At 38.4% G+C, this 23,974-nt stretch overlaps 1 protein-coding gene across 2 annotated transcripts in view; it reads left to right on the top strand.

Annotated features, from left to right (window-relative positions):
* The window catches only part of LOC129726599 (extracellular serine/threonine protein CG31145), a 217,329-nt gene that overhangs the window by 127,409 nt on the left and 65,946 nt on the right, over positions 1-23,974 (top strand). For both annotated transcript variants that reach the window (XM_055683503.1, XM_055683501.1), the window contains one exon: positions 2,511-2,548. The gene's annotated coding sequence lies outside the window, so the exon portion shown is untranslated. The remainder of the gene's footprint in view (positions 1-2,510; positions 2,549-23,974) is intronic.

Genomic DNA, 23,974 nt, shown 5'->3' on the forward strand with positions numbered 1-23,974 from the left:
TGCAATCCAAAACCAAAGCAAAGCCTTAGTGTGGTACTACATTCCGATTAGAAACTTGGCATTCTGTTTTATACACAGACTTTGCAGCCAACTGTTAAAGTTAGTCATTTCTTTAGGTTACTCTATTTCAACCTGCCGCTTCCTTCAATAATTCGAAAATTCGTTAGCGTAATACACAAGCACGGATAAATAATAACAGAAATGCGGCATACAGCAAACACCAGAGCAAAATCACAATAAAACAATCTTAAACCTGCACAACGAAAAAACGTGCCAAAGCAATTTGTTTACGATATTTCTCAGCTTCATTTTTTAGATATGTCAAAATCGACCAACACACCCAACACAAACGGGGAAGATTTTGTTACTTTTGAGCAACATTTTATTACTTTTTGTGTCAAAAATGAAATAAAAATGTTCATATTCCAAGGTGTCGTGAGTGAATAAAAGTTGCTTTGATGAAGAATTGTAATTTCCAATTCAAGTACCTATGAAAGTAAAGTACCTATAAAAAGAATAGTTGCTGATTTTTTTTTGCGTTCTTCGTGATTAGCAGCATAAGGATACCACAGCTAATATTCCAGATCTGTTCCTACTTGTGTAAAATGTAAAAGCTCGATAAAGTATGAGTCTTAAAAAATTGTAAACGAACCGCTGTTCAGATTTTAATGCCGTTTGCGTAAATTAGTATACCTATCTGTTAAAGAGATTTACAAACAGAATAAAAAAAGTAGAACTAGGCGAATGAATTCGGTTTCGCGAGTTCACTCATAAGAGCATTGTCTGACGAAAATCATTTCTTTGAGCATACGACAAGTTGTTAGACCAACATCGTACATCGAGACAAACAGCAGAAGTGTTATTATTAAAACGTGTACCTAATCAAGCGGGAAGTATTTTTATGACTAGAGAAGGGGAAAACGTTTATTTGCTGAAGAAAGTGTTTTTACCTTTAATCATGGCTTCATAGAAGCACGATTCGGCCAGATCATTAGAAACGTTGAAAATACAACATGCCCAGCGCATTCCTTTGAAGCAATGCTACAATTTCCAGCGAAAGCAACCAGCTAATGGCTTCGTGGTTATTTACAGAATTCTACTAAGCCCATCATAAAACGATTCCAATTTGCAGACGATTTGGGTGTTATAATCAAAAACTTTACGACAACGAAGACAATCTATCTCTGATTGAAAATAAACGCTATAAAAACGAGGCTGGAAATAACGGAACACATCTGCCAAAGTTAAACTTGTTCTGTAGAAAATATAGGATTAGCCGTTTATTGTTTATGAATCTAATTCCACGAAATAAAAGTCAATTCCACTTGCCTTTTAATTTGTAATAGCAATAATTTGCTTGTATGAACAATAAAACACCCAAGTAAAATATTACCCATCTAAAGTTCACCCTCGAATACCTAACGGCGTAAAGAAAAGGTTGTTATTTCCGCAACACATGTTTCGCGAAAATACAGCAAAACAAGCGGACACGACATGAGCAAATTATTCAAATGGACGAATTAATTATCCCACGTCGCACGCGAAATGCATTCAACAGTTACTGACGACAGCGTTCTGCCACCGAAGATTAGCTTGAACGTCTTACCCATCCCCCATTTGAATTAAACGTTAGAATAAACTTCCTGATCCGCTTAGATAGTATCCCCGGTCGCCCCGATAACACGTCGGTTCTCGGTCACGGCTGCCGCAGTTTGCCACATTTATCATTCCTGGAATGTATTCATTGCTGCCAAGAACGATTGCTGCCCGCTTTGGAAATTCTGGTGCATGTATGCAAATTGTAAACCTTTTCGCGTTCCTCTGGACTTCCTGAAAACAACAGCACAAGAGCGACGACGACGACGTCAACGCTAAGCGGCAGCTACAACAACTGCAGTAGCAATTCTAGCCTTTATCGTTCATTATTATTGTTATTATTAGTGTTTTTTAGTTCTCAGTCTTATACTCCGGGTTGAGTAATAAAGGTGTTCGCGTCAAATGGGCCGAACGTGCCCGGCTTGTAAAATACGTGGCTTACAAAGTGTGTGTCCGTGCCCGGGTTGGCCACACCATGCCGCACCGTTCTGGAGTGAAAAACGGAATCGCCGCCGCGCCGTGCCAAATGAGGCGGGAATAGTCACACGTATTAGCATGTAAATCGGTTTGTTTCATGCTGCGCTAGCGAACCGGTCTGCGGGGGAGGACGGGAAATTGCCCGGGTTTTACACAATAACACGCGAAATAGAGTTGTATCAGCAGTTCTAAAAATCAACACAAATTATCGGCCGGAGATTGATTTGCATAAACGAAGCAGCATTCTGATGGTAATTCGCGCGCAAATGCGGATATGCACGTTTCTTACTGCATCTAACAATTACAGTATTACTGTCTATTCAGCATATTCTGCATTGCTTAATTTCTAGTTGTTTTTACTAAACCAGTTTGCATTGCTTTGCTTTCACGTACTGTGGTCTTCGTTCTAACGTTTTCTTGTTTGTTATTGCTTTCAGGTGCGAAGTCGTAAAGGATCTAACTGTAAAGAAATAAGGTAAGCACTTCAACAGCATTATTTGTAATTGCAAGCTATTTTAGATGGAGTTATTCCACGACAATTCACCTAGTCATTGATTCAGATTTCAGTGAAACTTTGTGAGTTCTGTCATACGATATGAAAATCTAGGCGAATTTTTATATAAAGCCAGACTTTGTTGACTTTGAAACTTTGGGGAATTTTTACCTTTTACTCAAAAAAAAAAAACTTTGAATTTTAAAAAATTGAGTTTTTAAATCCTTGAGAATTTTGAAATCCTGGAAGGCTCTTACTAGCACCAGAGAGTTAGCGCAATATCTCCCATTGCAGTTTGATTTTATGTTCTTTATTTCAAACACACTTGAATTATGAAATGAATATAATTAGATGAAAGTTCACCGTTCGCAAAACAACGATGACAAAGATTCATCATGTACGTCTATCTTGAGAAGATTTGTAACTGAATGAAAAATGTACGAACGGACACTTATTACAATATAATCACCTTAAAGAGATTCTCGCGCATATTGAAACATCCACACCTGCTCGGCAAAATACGGCCTTTGTATAATTCGCCAATTCTCACCAAACTGAACAGTGTGTAATAGAACATGCCGCTACATAATTTAAACAATTCAGATAATCTATTGGTAGATAAAAACCTCATTACACTAACCGGGTGTGGAGAGAAGAAGCGTAATCATGTAAGTGCCCAACTTGCGCCCAAATGTTACCATCGCACCAAGACAATTTCTCACCGACCGTATCGCCATTCCTTGAAGGGCCAATCAGCCGTTCGCATTATTCGTTCTCGTTTTCTGTACTTTTTATTCGGGACGATATGAATCAAGCGTGTTCTAACCGTACAATTATGCCATCATCGCCACCATCAATTACTTGTTCCCACCAGCAGCCGGTCTACCGAATGACTAATAGTACATAAGAGGAGGTATCCACACTTGCACGTCTAGTTCAGGAAACCTCCTCTCTTTCTCTCCTGATGCGGTACCTCATACATATGCGGCTCATCAAACACCGCACTTGTGCGGCTGGCTGATTTGCTGCAAGGTGCCAGGTGAGAACATTTCACGGTCATCTGCGAAGAGATGGGAGTACCCCACATACCGGTCACCCAGAAACTAGTTGCGGCGGCCAAGCAAGCGAGGGAAGTGCACGATAATTTCTTTTCGACCACCAACCGAACGACCAACCGACCCGACCGACAGGCCGTCGTCGGTCGATGTCGGAGCAATTGCAACACATCAACCGGGCAGACAGCTTCTCGGTAAAACACGTGTCCGTGAGAGCAACAACGGTTACCTTAATTTACACGGCAATTGTTTTAACACGTTTGCCGGTGTAGGCTGGGAGAATGGTGAAATCTCAAATTGAGGCGTCTGCCCGCGGCGAGGTTCTCATATAATTTATATTAGGAAATAGCTACAAAACAAGAAAAAAAATAAAGATGTGCTGGGGGTTATGTCAGGTCTGACAGTGATATAAGCGGTGCTTTCAACACAACACAATTTACAGTACCTGCTTACCATAGATTTTCTGTCTGCTACTTAGATGGCAACTGATTAATTAGCTTCAACATAATAACCGTCGTTGTGAGCACTTGGAACATAGGAGTAAAACAAAAAACTACCTAGATCATAGGAGTGAAATCTAGAGAATGATTCTGTGGTAGTCAACGCGAAAGGTTTCGACTGTGTTTTAGATTTGATAACATCGAAATCTTGTAGGGGAGATAGACGGCAAAATTTATTTTATTACAACATTACAACATTTAGTACACTCAATTAGGTTACTTGATGTGAATTACTTATTCAATAGGGGATTTTCACGCTGGTAAAAAAATGGACAAAAAATGTCGAGTTTTCATGGAAACCTTTACACGCACTGACGAAACCACGCATGCAGCATCAATCATAATAATCCATGAGTCAGCAGAAAAAAATGACAGCTCTATCAGTCGAACTCTGACTGTGATGGCGAAGAAAAAAAAAACTACTCCGTTCAAAAATGTGTGCGTTTAAAGAACGGTAACTCGTCGCGTCGAAAACGAACATCGTGCGGCAGTTGCTGGACACCGGATACGCCCGTTCCGGCATCTACAACATCTTGGCATGATTAGACAACAATCAGAGCATTGAAAGAAAAGCCGGTTCCGGACAACCGACGATCCTAAGCAACAAGAAGCTCCAAAGGATGCTAAAGAAGAAGACCGAGAGAAAAGGGCGGGCGCTTGGCCGGGAGGTCGGTGAAATCGGCCAAACAGTGAAAATGTACCTGGCGAACATGGACATACATGTCAGGAAGCAGCAGTCCCGTCCACTAGTGTCGGAGCTGCAGACAATGACGCAGCATCAGCGCCTGAATCAGAATTTCCCGGGAAATTACGACGTGGCGGTGGTGCTGGACGACGAGACCTGCCTAATCCCGGATGGCAATGGCTGGCAGGGCACTTCGTATTCTACTTTCACCACGAAGAAAGTGAGTATCGAGGTGAAGTTTATTTCATACATCGAGTTCCCCAAGAAGGTGCTGCCGTGGCTCACATTCAGCGAGAAGAGGATGTCAAAGCTGTTCTTCTATCGCTCAGGACTGGCCGTGAACGGGAAAATCTATAGTACGAAGTTTTTATACACGGAAGTTTTTTGTTACGTGGATTTTGGTAGGCCCTTATTTTTTGTTTGGCCTTTTGGGTGATTCCGTCAAAATGAAAATGTCCTGAAAAATTAACGTTTTTCAAAATTTTGTATGTTCAAAAATTTATACCTTTCGACTCGATTGATAGGATTAAAATTTTTTGTCGTCAAATTGATGGTGATTAATATGTTTTAAATAAAATGTTCATTACAACACATTCAATTAATAGAAAACGACAAAACCTTAATAACTTCTATATAAATAAAATGTTGTTTCCATCTGTCGTCCTTACGTTGAATTCAACAATACTGACTTCGTCTCAAGCACGGGCAAATAATAAGCATGTCGCTTACTTTCAATGGTGGTGTTGCTAATTGTATAAGTGCAGACTACAGCAGATATCCGGGCAATTTCACAGTAAATCAAAGTTCCTGATCGCAGTAATAATTTCAAACAGAAAAAAAATCTCGCGTCCAGAAAGGTACGTTTAGTAAATCCTCCATTTTCCATGCATTTTCGTCTGATGAACATTTGGTCTACATTTAGAACATCACATAAAAATGAAAAAGTGAAAAACAGTATATTTTGTCGATATTTCATCGCTGGAACAAACTGCTGATACTGAACACCTTATTTCCCGTGGGGAAAGCAACGAAGATCGCACGGAAGCGAAATAAGTAGGCAACGACGAGGAAAAATACTACAAGGTATACAGCCCTAGGGTTGTATGAAATGGTGACGTGGGACTAAACATTGTACTTAGGGGATTTTTTGTTACAAAATATAGAGTCTGCAGACAAAATCAATGTTACTCAGCGACTTATTTTCAGCCTCCCCTGGAAATCAATTTTTGAAATATATTCAACAACACTCGAAAGAATATCGTTTATATTTGACATTATTATGTCTGTAGTATTTTTTTGTGCAAACAACATGTATTTGACAAGGCACAAGCATATCGTGCTTGTTGAAGAAGCACCAAGAATTTCTCGTAATGCGACAAAGTCAGAACTAACTCTATATCCTCAAAAACCAAATCAAATAATACTTACGTTATCATAATGACGTATTTGTCTTACTTAACTCTGATTAAATCAAATATATAACATGGATCTTACTTTCAAAATAATATGGAAGCCCTTACAAAGGTTCATTAATTGGCAAACATAAGAAGATATTTTAAACAAAATCATTAACAAGTTCCAGCACAAACTCGTTGCAATCCACAATAACATTTTTGTTTTTTGCTTGACAATTTTTTTCATTTTCCTACAATTACATTCGCTGTATTACGAAGACAGCTAATATTCGTTTATTATGGTAAAGCTTTGAATGATAATATATCATCTAACAATTTTGAAATGTAAAAAGAGATTCTGAATAAATCTTAGTAGATAAACAAAAAATTCACAAGCATTCGCTGGCTCTTACTCTTCCGTTGCAAAATTTACAATTCTTGTTGAGTAATTTGATGGTAATCATATTTATGAGATAAGCTTTTAATCATCATCAACAGCAGCATTGCAGTTTTTACTCGATTGCACACGTATAGAAATGTACGAATAAAAGCGTACCACTGCAATACGAATAGTACCGCTGCAGTACGAATAGAAGTGTACCGCTGCAATCATAGACGACGAGAGACCTGCGGTTCTTTACTCCACTGGTACTGTTGCTTTTACCGGCATGTTTTTATTCAAGACATCAGTTTTTATTAAGTTCTGAAAGCAGGTTTAGAAATCGTTCAAGAAAAGGGGATTGTTTCAATCTTTACGAAAAACCTTTACCTTCGAGACATCAAATTAGTCTACGTTCATGGAAGCAAACATAAATTGACCTATTGGGACGAGGAGACTCTGTAAATTTTTATTTCGATATTGATACAGAGAATATCACAGGGAACGGATGGTGTCCATTCACGTCGTCTGTGCTAGGAATGCTCGCATGAAATAAGTTCATTATTCGCAGAAATTTGTTATTGAATTTGTTTATCAATTTCACCGCTTAGCAATGAAATTAGAGTGATAACTAGCATATTACAAAATTGTTATACATTTTATCTATCCAACAACATATTGGTTATTGTTATTCATCATGTGGTTATGCTGTTATTAACGTTTGAAATCTGACGCAACATTTGCCAGTTTCATTTCCAATTTTACAGAATGCATCCCAGTATAGTAAACAAAGACGTAGTCCCACGTCAAAAAATGGAAAAGAGAATTGTTTTTTTTTTTCGGGGCTTCAGTAATTTAGGTTCAAGAAAAATTTGAATTTACTTTCCTAATTGACCATCTAGCTATTAGGATCATAATCTGCTGCTGATCTGAAATTTCTTGTAGAGACGTTGATGTTTATTTGTGACACGACACAGGGGACGCCTATAGGGCCAGTCATCAGGGTGGCCACTCAATCGGGAAAACGGGAAATGCGGGAAAAAGTCGGGAATTGAATGACATCGGGAAAAATGCGGGAGAAAGTCGGGAATTTTTTTATTTAATCGGGATTTTGTTACCAAGATTTTTTCAAAGTTTTGTGTATGATGCAATTACAAATGATGAAGAAGTTGAAAGTGCATGTTGATCCCATTTTTCTTCAGTAGTCAATTTTTTAACCAAAAAGTCACTAAACTTACTTTTTTTGACCCGCTGACCAGCTGACTACTTTTATCGGTCCTGCTTTTCAAGTGAAATAAATTTTGACACCAAATGTTTTAGAATAGCATAAAACGTCGAAATCTGGTGTTATCTACAAAAATTCAATGAACTCTGTAGTCTAGTGAGAGAATCAATCATAAATTCTCATATGTACAATAGAAACTGTTTCATTTTCTAAGAGCAATGCAAAATAAGTTCCACTGTACAATCTTACTAACATTACTAGTTATAAGTAGTTATTTGAATAAACAAATTGAGGATAAAATACAATCTTACTAACATTACTAGTTAGAGGTAGTTATTTGAATAAACAAATTGAGAATAAAATAAGTGGCACACAGTTCTGATTCTCATGTTTTTCAAATAGATTTTTATTTCAGCTAGTCTTTTTGAAGAAATATTTGGTGAACTCTAGCGAAACTAGCTACCATTTCCGCTTAGAAACTCAATGCTGGTGAAATTTTGGGTTTGGGACGAACTTGCTATGTAAAATGTCAGCAGATAAACCTATTTTAGTATTGCAGGGGAATTGGGGCAAAATCGACATTTTGCTGACATTTTACGTTGATCAGACACCTACCATTCGATTTCTGAGACTTTTTTACTCAAAATAAGATATAATTTGACTACCAATTTAAGATATTAGCGAATTACCATTAATACTCAGAAATAATCGATATTATTTTGCTTTGTGAAATATACTAAAACTATGCCAAAACCGGTTTCGTAGAATCACCGTTTTGAGCTCAGTTTTTGTCCGATTTAAGAGCTTTTTTTTTTCAAAAGATGGGTAAATAAATGCTAATATGTGGACAAACTCTTAGAATTTTGATATTTGGCCCCAAAACAAAATGGCGTCGAAAAAACCACAAAAATTACTGGTTTCTCAAAAATTCAAAACGGCGCCATTGTTGCCCCTTAAGTTGAAATATGTTCAAACTCAGGGAAATTTATTTTCGCATCAAACTTCAAAAATTGTTGCACTGTGTAATTAGCTTGATTGGTGTGATGTTTCCAGCAAAGCTGTAGATGGTAGTTCTATTTCAAAAATTGATTGAATATCTCAAAAAGCTTATTTTCTGAATTCTAAGTTGCCAAATGTTTCAACGTTGATTATTTGAACACGGAAGAAGTTAAAATTTCTAAAGATTTTTTTTTCGAAACCAGAACGATTTGTTTGATTGGTGCGATGTTTTCGGCAAAGTTGTTGGCAGTTGTTGAGTATTAAAAATATTCTAAATTAAACGTTTCAATGTGCTGATTTTTGAAAAATATTATTATATTTTTTAAAAACCGCATAATGTAAACTGTACATTGATGATCATGGAGGAATAAAAACTAAAAATTCTTTTAAAAAAATTCTAATAAAAAGGATTTGGGAAAATTTCAGGAAACTTTTTCTTCTTGAAAAGTTCAAAAAAATTAAAAATAAATTTGTTTCTTTTTCAACGGTTTCTGCAAGACATATTCGTGCAGTTAAAGACTTTTAATTTGAAAAATAATAATTTAAGATTTTTTTTTCTGATTTCCAGGTTATTTTTTTAAGTTTTGAAATCACTTATTCCGAAATGTTAGTCCCCAATACCATTTTTTTATCAGCTTGACCATTTTGATCGCTGGATGCAAACAAGTTGAAGATGTTGGCAGATGACCAGAGAGATGCAACTTTAATTGACTAGCAAATCAAAAAGCTGAAAAAGTTGTGAATTCACTTCTGATAAGTTTTGAATCTATGTAACACGTGATAAACGAAATACAGTTGAATCGCAGTATTTTTCCTGAACGTAAAATAACATTACCTTTAATTCGAGAAAAAAAAACGCAAATCCATGTCACAAGTTTTGTTCCCTAAATAATCAATTCAATCAAAATATTTTTTACTCTTAGGTTAAGTAGTTTAATGTTCACCCTTAACTTCCCATGACTTTTTCCGAAGATTTTAACAACGGAAAAAAAAATTGTACGCAAAGTGCTGTTTTGTTTGTTGTTGTTCCCCTAATAGGTTGTTATGCGTTGAATAAAAACGGTGCTTATATCATATTTTAGGAAGACAGATAGACAAACATAATGAATGCACAAAATAGCTAACACGATTATTGACTGCTTAATGAATATTTGCAAATTTGAGAAAATCGCAAAAATTATATTTAACCTGTTTACCATGGAGAGGCCAAAGTTACATTTTATGTAACTAATTAACTGTTTGTGTAGAATGTCCCGAGCAAATTCGGTAGAAGTGATATACGCTACTACTTCCAATTTAAGGTTCAAAAATTGACGTTCAATCGTCGATAGAACATACCCTAGTTACCGTTTTTGACAATCGGGAATTTCTTGCAATCATGCGGGAAAAAGTCGGGAAAAATGCGGGAACTCGAAAATGTAAAATGAGTGGCCACCCTGAGTCATAAGTCTATCAATCATTACAGCTCCGAAAAACTCCCGCCTTTCGGCCAGGATATCCATACTTTGCAGACTGCATGCAAGAAGCAGCTCCATCCCGTTACGCCAAGATAAAAACCGAACGGTATAACGTATGAACCGTAACTGCACAGATTCAATTCTACATATCCATATTTTTGAGTACGGACTGCAAAAAATAACAGAAGATTTCAGTACAGAATGCATAAGCGTAAAATATAAGCCACTAAGGGAATAAGGGCTTTTGAACCCAAATTTTTATTCAATCTGGAAATGATATGTGTGTGATGGTCATGGAATGACATCGGATTGTTTAGCAGTACACAAATATCTTTAAAAAAATGTACGATTGAGTAATTCACCGTTAATTGTGTAATTCGAAACTATTGGAGTTTTATTATGAGTGAATGAGATCGCGACACAAAAAAAAATATAACATCATTCGTAGAAAGGGTCAGCGTATCTCTGCAGCTCACGAAAGTTAGCAATACATCTTATTGCAAAATACATATTAAGATCACCAGCTTATTTTATGTATCAAAAATAATTGAAAATAACATCAAAAGCAATGGACCAAGGTTACTTCCTTGAGGCACATCAGATAAATTTACAAAACTGTAGGACTCAGCATTTCCCAATTTCACCGATTAATGTGAGATAGTGCTTTATCCGGTCAACATACAACAATGCTTTTATTGTGTGTCTCTCAAGTATATATTAAATGGGGAGAGCATACTATTGAAAATTGTCAAGCCTTGTTGGAACGCAGAATTCGACCTCTTATTGGTCGCTTGTGCCTATTTTCCTCAGCACGGGTGACAGCGTTAAACACCTAGTAAACCGAAAATGTACTATTTATGCTATATAAGATCCTGCTTCTACTTGAACCAGTCATATTACTAGTGGATGGCAACTAGCACAGTCCTAACTAAGCAGCAGCAGCAGTGGTAGTGGATAGCAGCAGCAATGGCAGCGGATACCGGCAGTAACTGCAGTGAGTATCAGCAGTGATAATGGCAGCGCCAGTTGCGGTCGGTGCAGCGGCACTTCTGAAAAGTTGCCATTGTACAATAGCGGCAGCCATAGTGGCAGCGTCAGCTGCAGCGGAAGTGGTAGTAGCGGACTGTGGTCAAGAAATGAAAAAAGCAGATCAAAAGTCATTTTCTCGCGAGCGTTACATTTTAGGGCGGGAAGGTTTTAGAGGGAAAAAAGGCCCTTCTTTGGACATTAACAGATTCGTGTTGAATCCCCCTAGAAGGGAGATATATTTAAAAATATTTTCTCGAGAAATCGAAAATTTTACAGAAATTTGGAACCAAAATAACTCAAGGTTCTTATTACAGAAGACGAGGCGAGCGGCGAGTTATTCGTCTGACCAATTTTGGTATTGCAGATGGGGAGCCTGCTGGATTTTGGACGAATAGCTCGTCTGTCACTCAGCTGTCACCAGCCAAGGTTCACTAGCGTTCCCTAATACAACATTTTGCTTGCCTCGTTAGTGGCTGCAGGCGATGCAAGTTGCTCGTTTCGTTTTCTGTGATAGGGGTCATAAAGCAAGAATTTTAATGACAAAATAATATTTTTAATATAGTTGAACATCATAATCAGATAGCTCAGAAATAAGAAATTAATAATATAAAACTTTATTGAAGACAGCATAGATCTGAAATGTAAGGTTAGCGAGGAAATGTATTTTGACCAACTAATTTCATATCTGGACCACGGGGGCTTCGCGGTAGGTGCAGTGGCACTTCTTCTAGTAAAAAGCTGCCTTTGTGCGGTGGCGGCAGCATCAGTAGTATCAGTGTTCAGTAGTTTTGGGATGCTGTCAACCAAAATCTGAGACCCTTGGAAATTTCAGTGTAAAAACAGCTTTCCACTGTGCTATCAGAAGAATGCCTTATTCCCACTGTCGGGAATTGCACATATCAGCCTCATATCCGTTATTCAGTTGAACAACAAATAGTCCGAGAACAAACCATCAGCAGTGATAGCAGCGTCAGCGGTAGGTGCAGCGGCACTTCCTTTAGTAAATAACAGAAGGGTTGTATGCAAAGCCACGACCACAAGCTGACGTAAAACTACATAAGACTGTTTGTTCCATTGTTTTATTGGATAGTGGTCACTGAGAAGAATCGAAATGGCATCTGAAGTCGATTGACGGCAAAATTCAATTTTAAAATTCAAGATGTTGACTTGCGGTGCCTGAAAAATAGCAAAAAATGGCCAGCCATGGGTATTTTCGGAACCGGGAGGATGCCCAGAAACCTGGAAATCTACTCCAGTTGCCATTTTGATACCCAAAGTGGCAACTTACCATCTGACAAATAGAAATAAATGACCAAATACAGCCTTTTAGGTGTACTTTCGGATTTGGGATGATATTCGTGGCCGTAAATTGACTCTGGTTACCTCTTTGAATCTTTCTATGGCCACCACATCATTTTCAGACGGTTATTTTATCAGTGTTGGATAAAAATTATTAACATTGATGATGATATAAGATAGATTATGGCAATATTAACGTCTATTATTGAAAGAATTATTGTGAAGGAGAAATTTACTTCGAATTTATCACTTGCGGTCACTCTGGAATGCTACAATGCAAATATTGTAACAAACAGTCTTATGTAGTTCTACGCCATCTTTGCGGTCTTGGATTTGCGTACAACCCTTATGATTCATTCCGTCCCGAACGCTCGACGAAAACGGACGCATTAAGTGGTTGTCTCGCTATAAAGTCGCTACTGTGTGAAGAAGAAAAGAAGCATTGCTTACTCGGTCGTGTTTCAAAGAGTGCGAAGTGCGGTGTAAAGACAAACTGATAATCCGAAGGTCATCCTGCTATTGTGCTATAGCTGTGCCGCTGCGAAGCTGCCCGTTCCAGCACCGAAAGACTCGGTGATTGTGCTATTGAAGACAACAAAAAAGAGGTACGTGATTCTTTGCCACTGTACTGTTGCGCTAGTTTGAGCGCAATTGATGTGGATCCCTTAGCCCCCGATCCCCCGTCTCCAAACCCACCCGACCCTGTCCCTCCTGTTCACCCCCCCTCTGTCCCTGCTTTAGTCAATCCTCGTCCCAGGCTCTACCCAGACGGTTCAACGGGTCCACTGGTTCTCTACATGAGGCCCAAACCAGGAGGAAAATCACTGAAAACGTTACAAATCGCGAAAGATCTGACGTCACGATACAAGGCCGTGACTGAAATCGCAAAAGTCAGACCAAACAAGCTCCGTGTCGTGGTCAATGATCTGGATCAGGCCAACGATATAGCTCGCTCTGAGCTCTTTACACGCGAATATCGCGTGTATGTACCTGCACGAGACGTGGAGATCGACGGTGTAATAACCGATTCGAGTCTGACTGTTGAGTGTATTCTGGGAAGCGGCGTCGGCTGCTTCAAAAAATCCACTACCGAGGCGAAAGTATTGGATGTTAAGCAATTACGGTCCATGTCGCTCGTCTCCGGTAAAAAAGTATACACTCCGTCAGACTCGTTTCGCGTTACGTTTGCCGGATCTGCACTCCCTAGCCACGTTTCTATCAACCAGGTTCGTCTGCCTGTGCGTTTGTATGTGCCCCGTGTTATGAATTGCACCAATTGCAAGCAGTTAGGCCACACAGCCGCCTACTGCTGCAATAAGACACGGTGTGGCAAGTGTGGGGAGACTCATGCGGAAGATTCTTGCAGTGTAAACGCTGAAAAGTGTATTCACTGCGGGGAAAATCTGCATGAGCTTTCCGCATGCCCGGTGTACATGCAACGCAGAGATAAAATTAAACGGTCTCTTAAGGAGCGCTCAAAGCGTTCTTACGCTGAGATTCTTAAGAAGACCGTGACCACTTCTACCATAACATCGAACCCCTTTGATCTGTTGTCTTCAGATGAAACCGACTCTGACGAACCACTAGAGGGAACTTCTTTTGCCTGTCTTGGGGAGACTAGAAAGAGGAAAAATCTTTCCTCTCCTAAGCTTCCCAGGGAAGGACCTAAGGTTTCTCAAGATGGAATGAATAATACGAACAAATCTAAAAGTGCTGCGGAAAAGCCGAAGCAAACTCCTCCTGGGCTTGCAAATTTAAAGTCCCAGAAGGAGTTCCCAGCACTTCCTGGAACATCTAAAACCCCAGTTGTTTCTTTTGCACACCCAGATAATCAAATAAACTCTGGATTGGTGAATTTTTCTAACATCGTGGACTGGATTTTTGAAAACTTCAATATACCTGATCCAATTAAAAATTTCCTCACAGTACTTCTCCCAACAGTTAGATCATTTTTGAAGCAGTTGACTGCCCAATGGCCCCTCCTTGCAGCGATTGTATCCTTCGATGCCTAATTCAACTGCGTATATGAAGGATTCTATTTCTGTCTTACAGTGGAATTGTAGAAGTATTTTACCAAAAATTGATTCACTTAAAGTTTTGATAAATAAAAACAAATGCGATGCATTTTCCCTTTGTGAAACTTGGCTTACTTCAAATATTGATCTTAATTTCCATGATTTTAATATTATTCGCCTTGATCGAGACACCCCATATGGAGGAGTACTTCTAGGGATTAAAAAGTGCTTTTCTTTCTATCGTATTAACCTCCCCTCGATTCCAGGCATCGAAGTTGTCGCATGTCAAATGACAATACAAGGTAAAGAGCTTTGTATTGCCTCAATATATATTCCTCCCAGAGCACAGGTTGGGCAACGGTTGCTCTTTGATTTAATAGAACTACTTCCCTCGCAACGTTTGATTTTGGGAGACTTCAACTCTCATGGTGTGGCTTGGGGTTCCCCTTACAATGATACCCGCTCCCCTTTAATCTATAACCTTTGCGATGACTTCGACATGACTATTTTAAACAACGGTGAAATGACACGTATCCCGAAACCTCCAGCGCGCCCAAGCGCTTTGGATCTATCCTTATGTTCGACGTCGCTACGGTTGGATTGCACATGGAAGGTAATCCTCGATCCTCACGGTAGCGACCATTTGCCTGTTCTTATTTCAATTACTAACGGTTCAACTCGCATGCGACCAATTGATATTCCGTATGACCTCACACGGAATGTCGATTGGAAGTTATACGAGGAAATGATTTCAAAAACGGTCGATTCGATTCAACATCATCCACCGCTTGAAGAATACAACCTCCTCGCGGGCTTGATTCTCGACGCCGCGTTGCAAGCCCAAACGAAGAAATACCCTGGCGTAACGATCAAAAAACCGCCTCCCGCTCCGTGGTGGGACAAAGAGTGCTCCGATGCCTACACGCAAAGATCCGACGCGTATCTGACCTTCCGGGATACAGACGATGCCGACGACTTTAAACGTTATTCGGAGCTTGATACCAAGTTTAAAAGCTTGACTAAGGCAAAGAAACGCGTATATTGGCGTCGGTTCGTAAACGAGACGTCGAGGGAGACATCAATGAGCACTCTTTGGAACACAGCCCGAAGAATGCGGAATCGCGTAACGGTCAATGAAAGCGAGGAGTCTTCAAGTCGGTGGATATTTGATTTTGTCAGGAAAGTATGTCCGGACTCTGTTCCTGCGCAAAACCTTGTTCGCGATACGTCTCCGGGCCACGACGCGATAGAATCACCTTTTACGATGGCAGAATTTTCAGTTGCCCTCCTGTCCTGTAACAATAACACGCCTGGGTTAGATAGAATCAAATTCAACTTGTTGAAGAATCTACCCGGCAATGCCAAGAGGCGCTTGTTGAACTTGTTCAATAAGTTCCTGGTGCAAAACATTGTACCGCAGGATTGGAGGCAAGTGAAGGTGATCGCCATCCAAAAACCAGGGAAACCAGCTTCTGATCACAACTCTTATAGGCCGATTGCAATGCTATCCTGTATCCGGAAATTGATGGAAAAAATGATACTCCGTCGTTTAGACCATTGGGTCGAATCAAATGGCCTACTATCGGATACTCAATTTGGCTTCCGCCGTGCCAAAGGGACGAATGATTGTCTTGCGCTGCTTTCAACAGATATTCAGCTGGCGTATGCTCGCAAAGAACAAATGGCGTCTGCGTTCTTGGACATTAAGGGGGCTTTTGATTCCGTTTCTATTGACATTCTTTCGGGCAAACTTCACCGACAAGAATTTTCTCCAATTTTAAACAATTTTTTGCACAATTTGTTGTCCGAAAAGCACATGCATCTTACGCACGGCGATTTGGCAACTTTTCGCATTAGCTACATGGGTCTTCCCCAGGGCTCATGTTTAAGCCCCCTTCTTTACAACTTTTATGTAAATGACATCGACGAATGTCTGGCAAATTCCTGCACGATAAGACAACTTGCCGACGACAGCGTGGTCTCTGTTACAGGAGCCAAAGCTGCCGATTTGCAAGGACCATTGCAAGATACCTTGGACAATTTGTCTGCTTGGGCTTTACAGCTAGGTATCGAATTCTCTCCGGAGAAGACTGAGATAGTAGTTTTTTCTAGGAAGCATGAACCTGCTCAGCTCCAAGCACAATTAATGGGTAAAACGATCTCTCAGGTTTTGGTGCATAAGTATCTTGGTGTCTGGTTCGACTCTAAGGGCACCTGGGGTTGCCATGTTAGGTATCTGATGAAGAAAAGTCAGCAAAGAGTAAATTTTCTTCGTACAATAACCGGATCATGGTGGGGAGCCCCCCCAGGAGACCTTATAAGGCTTTACCAAACAACGATATTGTCTATAATTGAGTACGGGTGTTTCTGCTTCCGCTCCGCAGCAAACACACATTTGATCAAACTGGAGCGAATACAATATCGTTGTTTGCGTATCGCCTTGGGTTGCATGCAATCGACCCATACAATGAGTTTGGAGGTCATAGCTGGAGTTCTACCATTGAAAAACCGCTTATGGAGCCTGTCTTCTCGTATTCTTATCAAATGTGAGGTCTTGAACCGTCCTGTGATTGAAAATTTTGAGAGGTTAATCGAACTTAATTCTCAAACCCGTTTTATGACATTGTATTTCAATCACATGTCCCAAAATATTAACCCTTCTTCGAATATTCCAATTCGTGTCAACTTATCAAATACTTCTGATTCTACTGTGTTTTTCGATGCATCCATGATAGAAGAAACTCGTGGAATCCCGGATCATTTACGCGTGCAGCAGATCCCTAAAATTTTTTCCAATAAATATCGAAACATCAACTGCAACAATATGTTCTACACTGACGGATCACTTCTCGATGGGTCCACTGGCTTCGGTGTCTTCAATAACAATTTAACCGTCTCCAATAAGCTCGATAATCCTGCTTCTGTTTACGTCGCAGAATTAGCTGCTATTCAGTACACCCTAGGGATCATCGAAAAAATGCCCACGGACCATTATTTCATCTTTACGGACAGTCTCAGTTCTATTGAGGCTCTTCGATCGATGAAAGATGTTAAGCACTCTCCGTATTTCCTGGGGAAAATACGGGAACATCTGAGTGCTTTATCCGAAAAATCGTTTCAGATTACCTTAGCGTGGGTCCCTTCTCACTGCTCGATACCGGGCAATGAGAAAGCGGACTCTTTGGCTAAGGTGGGCGCATCAAACGGTGAAATTTATGAAAGACCAATTGCTTTTAATGAATTTTTCGCATTTTTACGTCAGAACACGATCATCAGTTGGCAAAATTCTTGGACCAGTGGGGAACTGGGAAGGTGGTTATATTCCATTATACCCAAGGTATCGACGAATCCGTGGTTCAAGGGGTTGGATGTAGGTCGAGATTTCATTTGCGTGATGTCTCGGCTTATGTCCAATCACTATAGATTTGATGCGCATCTCCGTCGTATTGGGCTCGGGGTAAGTGGTATCTGTGCCTGTGGTGAAGGTTATCACGACATAGAGCACGTTGTTTGGTCATGCCCCGTACACCGTGACGCCAGGTCTAAATTAATAACTTCCCTCCGGGCCGAGGGTAGAGAACCAGCTGTCCCTGTTCGTGATGGCGAGTCGCGACCTACCCTACATGTCCCTTATATACATTTTCCTGAAATCCATCCATGCCCAAGTCTAGTCCCATTCCTTTCCACCCATATTCAACAAAACGGCAAGAACACGTCGTAGACCTCGATTTTGGAACCAGCAATTGAACCCCACACGAACTCGCCAGGAAAACCCGAGGCCTTTCTTTATATCTTGGCTCAGCGGCACACACCATATGGCAACTTGAACACCAGCGAACAACAACAACGAACCAAAACCAGCAACTAGACCCCGCACAATACCCTCAGAACCCGAGGATTACAAGCCCCTGTCCCAGCTAATGACATCGTGGCTTTGCAGAACAAATCCATACATGCTGCATATTCATTCGATGATCATCAGACGACCATTCAACTACAAAACACTGATTGAATAATACATGCTAGTTTTAAGATAGACTAAATTTCAGCTCGTAGTCGGCAGCGAGGATAAAAAATTTGCTTATAGATTTCAAGTCATCCGATATAATTGGCGCCGTTAAACATTGAATTGTATTTGTGCCGTGTCAAATAAATGATTTGTGAAGAAAAAAAAAACCCTTATGATTTTGACGTGGAACTACGTTTTTTTTCTATACTGGGATGCATTCTGCAAAAAAGGAAATAAAGCTGGAAAATGTTGCGTCAGTTTTCAAACGATAATAACAGCATAACCATACAAAGGATAAAAATAACCAATATGTTGTTCCAGATCGACTTGAACTGTCCTACAGTACGGTCGCATTTTACCAACAGCTCGAGGCTTAGTCTTAGACTACCGAGAGATATTAAAATTTTGTTTTTCGCTTTCAACAGGCAATCTTTTTAAAAGACTACCTGTTGAAAGGCGAAGTAATAAATTTGTTTTTAAAGTTAACGAGTGTTTAGTGAATTAATTTGGTTTGAGATATTTCTACTTAAATTCTATAGTGAAGTGAAAGTGTAGTGAAGTTGTCCAGTTATGCCTGGAAAAAATAAAAAAGCTCGCTTTGATGCGGCATCAAGGAAACGTGAGGCATCTCCTCCAAGTGACACTGAAATTTCGACTAACAGGTATGATATTCTTTCTTCTGTTGGGGATCTAGAATTCCAAACTTCTCATACTGAGCATAAAGCCGTTATGAAGAAGGTTAAAGTTCCACCTATTGTGGTATTTGTAGCAAACTTTAAAGCATTTCGATCAGAACTTTCATCATTTCTATCGAATGTGAAAGTTAATTTTCAAATTGGTCGCCAAGGCTAAATTCGTATTTTGGCCGAATCTTTTGATGGCCATAAACATCTTTTACAGTATTTGACTGAAAAGATGTATAAATTTTACTCTTTTGATGCCAAAAACGAGAGACCGTTTAAAGCTGTGTTGAAGGTCTCTCAAATGATCAAAGTATTGATGAAATCAAAGATTGTTTGTCAGAATCACTTGGTTTTGCCCCCAACCAAGTAATTTTGATGAAACGAAAGGCAAATGCCAAAATTTTTCAAACTGGAATACACCAGGAAAATTACTTAGTACATTTTGATCGTACCAAAGTACATAATTTAAAATGTTTAGAAAAAGCACGTGTTTTATTCAACGTGCGAATAAAGTGGGAAAATTTCAAGAGACATGGAGGAATCCATAATCTTACGCAATGTCGGAATTGTCAAGCCTATGGTCATGGAACTCGAAACTGCCATATGGCTGCAAAATGTATGATTTGTGGTGACAATAGTCACACGAAAGATATCTGCCCCGTGAAAGAGATCACTAATAGTTTCAAATGTGTAAATTGTGGGGGAAATCACAAATCTAATTTCTTTAATTGTCCTGTAAGGTCAAAAATTATTGCTTCTAGACAATGTAGGAATTCTAAACAACCTGTTGTCAATGTGAGTAATCAAAAGACTTTCAGTACTGTTCAGGCATCACCAGCACTTTCATTAGCAGGTGTGTCTGTAGGTAATAATTTAAATTCAGATAACAAATTTCAGAAAAATAATCCTGTTCAGGCAACACCAGGCTGTTCATATGCCAGTGTCCTTTCAGGTAATATTTCAAATTCAAACAGTAACAAACCATTCGTGTTTGGTGCTGAAAAGTCAGCCAGTATTGATTCAGGTATTCCAACTCCCGAAAAGATTGAATACCTACAACAATCCATGCTGCAACTAATGTCCGTTTTGTTGAACTGTAACTCGATGTACGAGGCTGTTCAAGAAGGTATAAAATTTACAACTAATATTGTTATGAAATTGAAATTCAGCAATGATTTTAAATAATGCTGTAAATTTTCTAAATTGGAATGCTCGCTCTTTAAAAGCGAAAGAGGATGAATTTTTCAACTTTTTAACAGTCCACGATGTGCATATTTCAGTTGTGACTGAAACGCTTTTGAAGCCAAATATTAAACTAAAAAAGAACCCAAATTTTATAGTTCATAGGTTTGATAGAATTGATGTTGCCGGTGGTGGAGTTGCAATAGTTATCCACCGTCGAATAAAACATCGTGTTTTACCCCATCTTGAAACCAAAGTTATCGAGAGTTTGGGAATTGAAATTGAAACAAGTATTGGCATTTTATTTATAGCCGCAGTGTATTTGCCTTTTCAATGCACTGGTGAGCGAAAAAATTATTTCAAGGGAGATTTGCAAAAACTCACAAGAAATAAATCTAAATTTTTAATCATCGGTGATTTTAATGCGAAACATCGATCTTGGAATAATGCTCAAAGCAATTCCAATGGAAAAATATTGTTTAATGATTGCTCGGCTGGATTTTATTCAGTTTTATTTCCAAATGGTCCTACATGTTATTCTTCTATTAGGAATCCATCTACAATTGATTTGGTACTAACAAATCAAAGCCATTCATGCAGTGCATTTATTAACTCATGCTGACTTTGATTCTGATCATCTTTCCATAACATTTTCTATTTCCCATGAAACTATTTTAAATCCCACTAGATCTGTGTTTAATTATCACAAGACTAATTGGGATAGATATCGTTCTACGATCGAAGAAAATTTGAATGATGATATTATTTTACAAAATAATGCTGACATTGACAGAGCATTAGAAAATTTTACCAGCTTAATACTCAATGCCCGGAATTTATCAGTTCCTAAGACAAGAGTGAAATTTAATGCACCAATTATTGACAGTGAACTTCAACTTCTTATACGTTTGAAGAACATACGGAGACGTCAATACCAAAGATCTCGTGATCCTGCTTTGAAAATTATTTTTCAAGAATTACAAAAGGAAATTAAACATAGATTAACTCTCTTGCGAAATGAGAATTTCATGAGAGAAGTTGAACAACTAAAACCTTATTCAAAACCTCTCTGGAAGCTTTCGAAGGTTCTTAAGAAACCCTCGAAGCCCATTCCAGTCCTTAAAGATGGTGATTGCATTTTTCTAACGAATGAACAAAAATCTCAAAAACTTGCTCAGCAGTTTGATAGTGTTCATAACTCCAATTTGAATGTAGTAAGTCCTATCGAAAATGAAGTAAACCAAAAGTATGTTCAGATCACCACCCAAGAATTTCTTTCCGAAGAGGTATTGGAGACAAACTTGAATGAGATGCGAACCATTCTCAAAAAATTCAAAAACATGAAAGCACCAGGAGATGATGGGATTTTCTATATCCTCATCAAAAGACTTCCCGAAAACTCTTTAAATTTCTTGGTAAAAATTTTTAACAGATGCTTTGCACTAGCACATTTTCCTACGAAATGGAAAAATTCCAAAGTCACTCCAATTTTAAAACCCGAAAAGAATCCAGCTGAGGCATCAAGTTATCGACCAATTAGTTTACTTTCCTCTATTAGCAAACTTTTTGAAAGAATAATTCTTAATAGAATGATAACACATATTAATGAGAACTCAATTTTTGCAAATGAGCAGTTTGGTTTTCGCCATGGGCATTGCCCTACTCATCAGTTACTTAGAGTAACAAAAATGATTCGAACTAATAAATCTGAAGGCTATTCGACTGGAGCTGCTCTTCTAGATAAAGAAAAGGCATTCGACAGTGTTTGGCATAAAGGTTTAATAGCTAAAATGTCAAATTTTAGTTTTCCGCTTTACCTCACAAAAATGATACAAAGTTATTTAACTGACCGCACTCTCCAGGTTAACTATCTAAATGGTAAATCTAATAGATTGCCTGTTAGAGCTGGTGTGCCTCAGGGGAGTATCTTGGGCCCAATCTTATATAACATTTTTACTTCTGATCTTCCTGATTTACCACCAGGTTGTGAGAAATCTCTTTTTTGTGACGATACAAGCATTTCCGCAAAAGGAAAAAGCCTTCGTGTTATATGCAGTCGGCTTCAAAAAAGTTTAGATATATTTTCTTCATACTTACAAAAATGGAAGATTTCCCCTAATGCTTCAAAAACACAGTTAATTATTTTTCCTCATAAGCCAAGAGTTTCATTTCTCAAACCCACCCATAACCACGTTATTAAAATGAACGGTGTGGTCTTAAATTGGTCTGATCAAGTTAAATACTTAGGGCTAATTTATGATAAGAATCTTACTTTCTAGGAGCACATTGAAAATATCCAGTCAAAGTGCAACAAGTATATCAAATGTTTATATCCTCTTATCAACAGGAATTCTAGACTTTGTCTCAAGAATAAACTGTTAATTTACAAACAAATATTTAGACCAGCAATGTTATATGCAGTTCCCATCTGGACAAGTTGTTGTGCAACCAGGAAGAAGACACTTCAAAGGATTCAGAATAAACTTTTGAAAATGATTTTGAAGCGTCCTCCCTGGTTTAGCACGAACGAGCTACATAGGCTCACTAATGTAGAAACATTAGAAAATATGTCAAGCCAAATTATCAACAAATTCCGACAAAAATCGTTGCAATCCTCAATTGCAACGATTAGCTCACTTTATAGTCAGTAAGATAGTTTTAAGTTTATTTTAAGTTTCGTTTTATTCCTTTTATTCCTTGTTTTTTTGACAAGTAGGTTTAATAATTTTCCTACAATTACATTAACTTAACTGCGTAAGCTAATAACATTCAATAATACTAAATAGCGTACAAATATATATAATAGTGTTGAAATGTCACCATTTGTGGCAGAACACACAATACTAATTCTGAATAGATATTATAGTACATAAATAAATCATTACAAACTCCCCCCCTATTTAAAAAAAATAAAAAATAAAAATAAATAAATTAAAAATTAAAAAAAAACAATATGTTGTTGCATAGATAAAATGTTGGACAATTTTGTAATACGCTAGTTATTACTATTATTTCATTGTTCAACACTAAAAATTGATAAAAAATTTCAAGGACAAATTTACGCGAACAAGAACCAATTACATTCGAGCATTCATGAATAGACATCCACCATTCCCTCTGATATTCTTTTTATCAATATCAAAAGAATTGTCAGACATTCTAGAAAGTTTGTTTTAAGTGTAAAAAATTCGGCACTCTGTGAAAACACTCAGCTTGTTAAGTTAAACACTTGTACAAAGTTTCATTCAAATTTGTAATGGTCATTTCAAACTTTCTGTATATTCAAGTCATTTTACCTTAAAACGATCTAATTGAACATTCAAGTAACTGAAATTTAAATTTTATGAATTTGAAATGACGTTTGGTTTGCATGTTGCTATAGATTTTATTTTAAAGGCACGTGACTCGGGAATAGTTAGTGCGACACCTTATGTTCTTCTATTAGGAATCCATCTATGTTAGTGAACACTACCTTATGTATGCATCGCCACAGCATG

This window comes from Wyeomyia smithii, chromosome 3 (assembly GCF_029784165.1).
Source record: "Wyeomyia smithii strain HCP4-BCI-WySm-NY-G18 chromosome 3, ASM2978416v1, whole genome shotgun sequence".
Lineage (NCBI taxonomy): Eukaryota > Metazoa > Arthropoda > Insecta > Diptera > Culicidae > Wyeomyia > Wyeomyia smithii.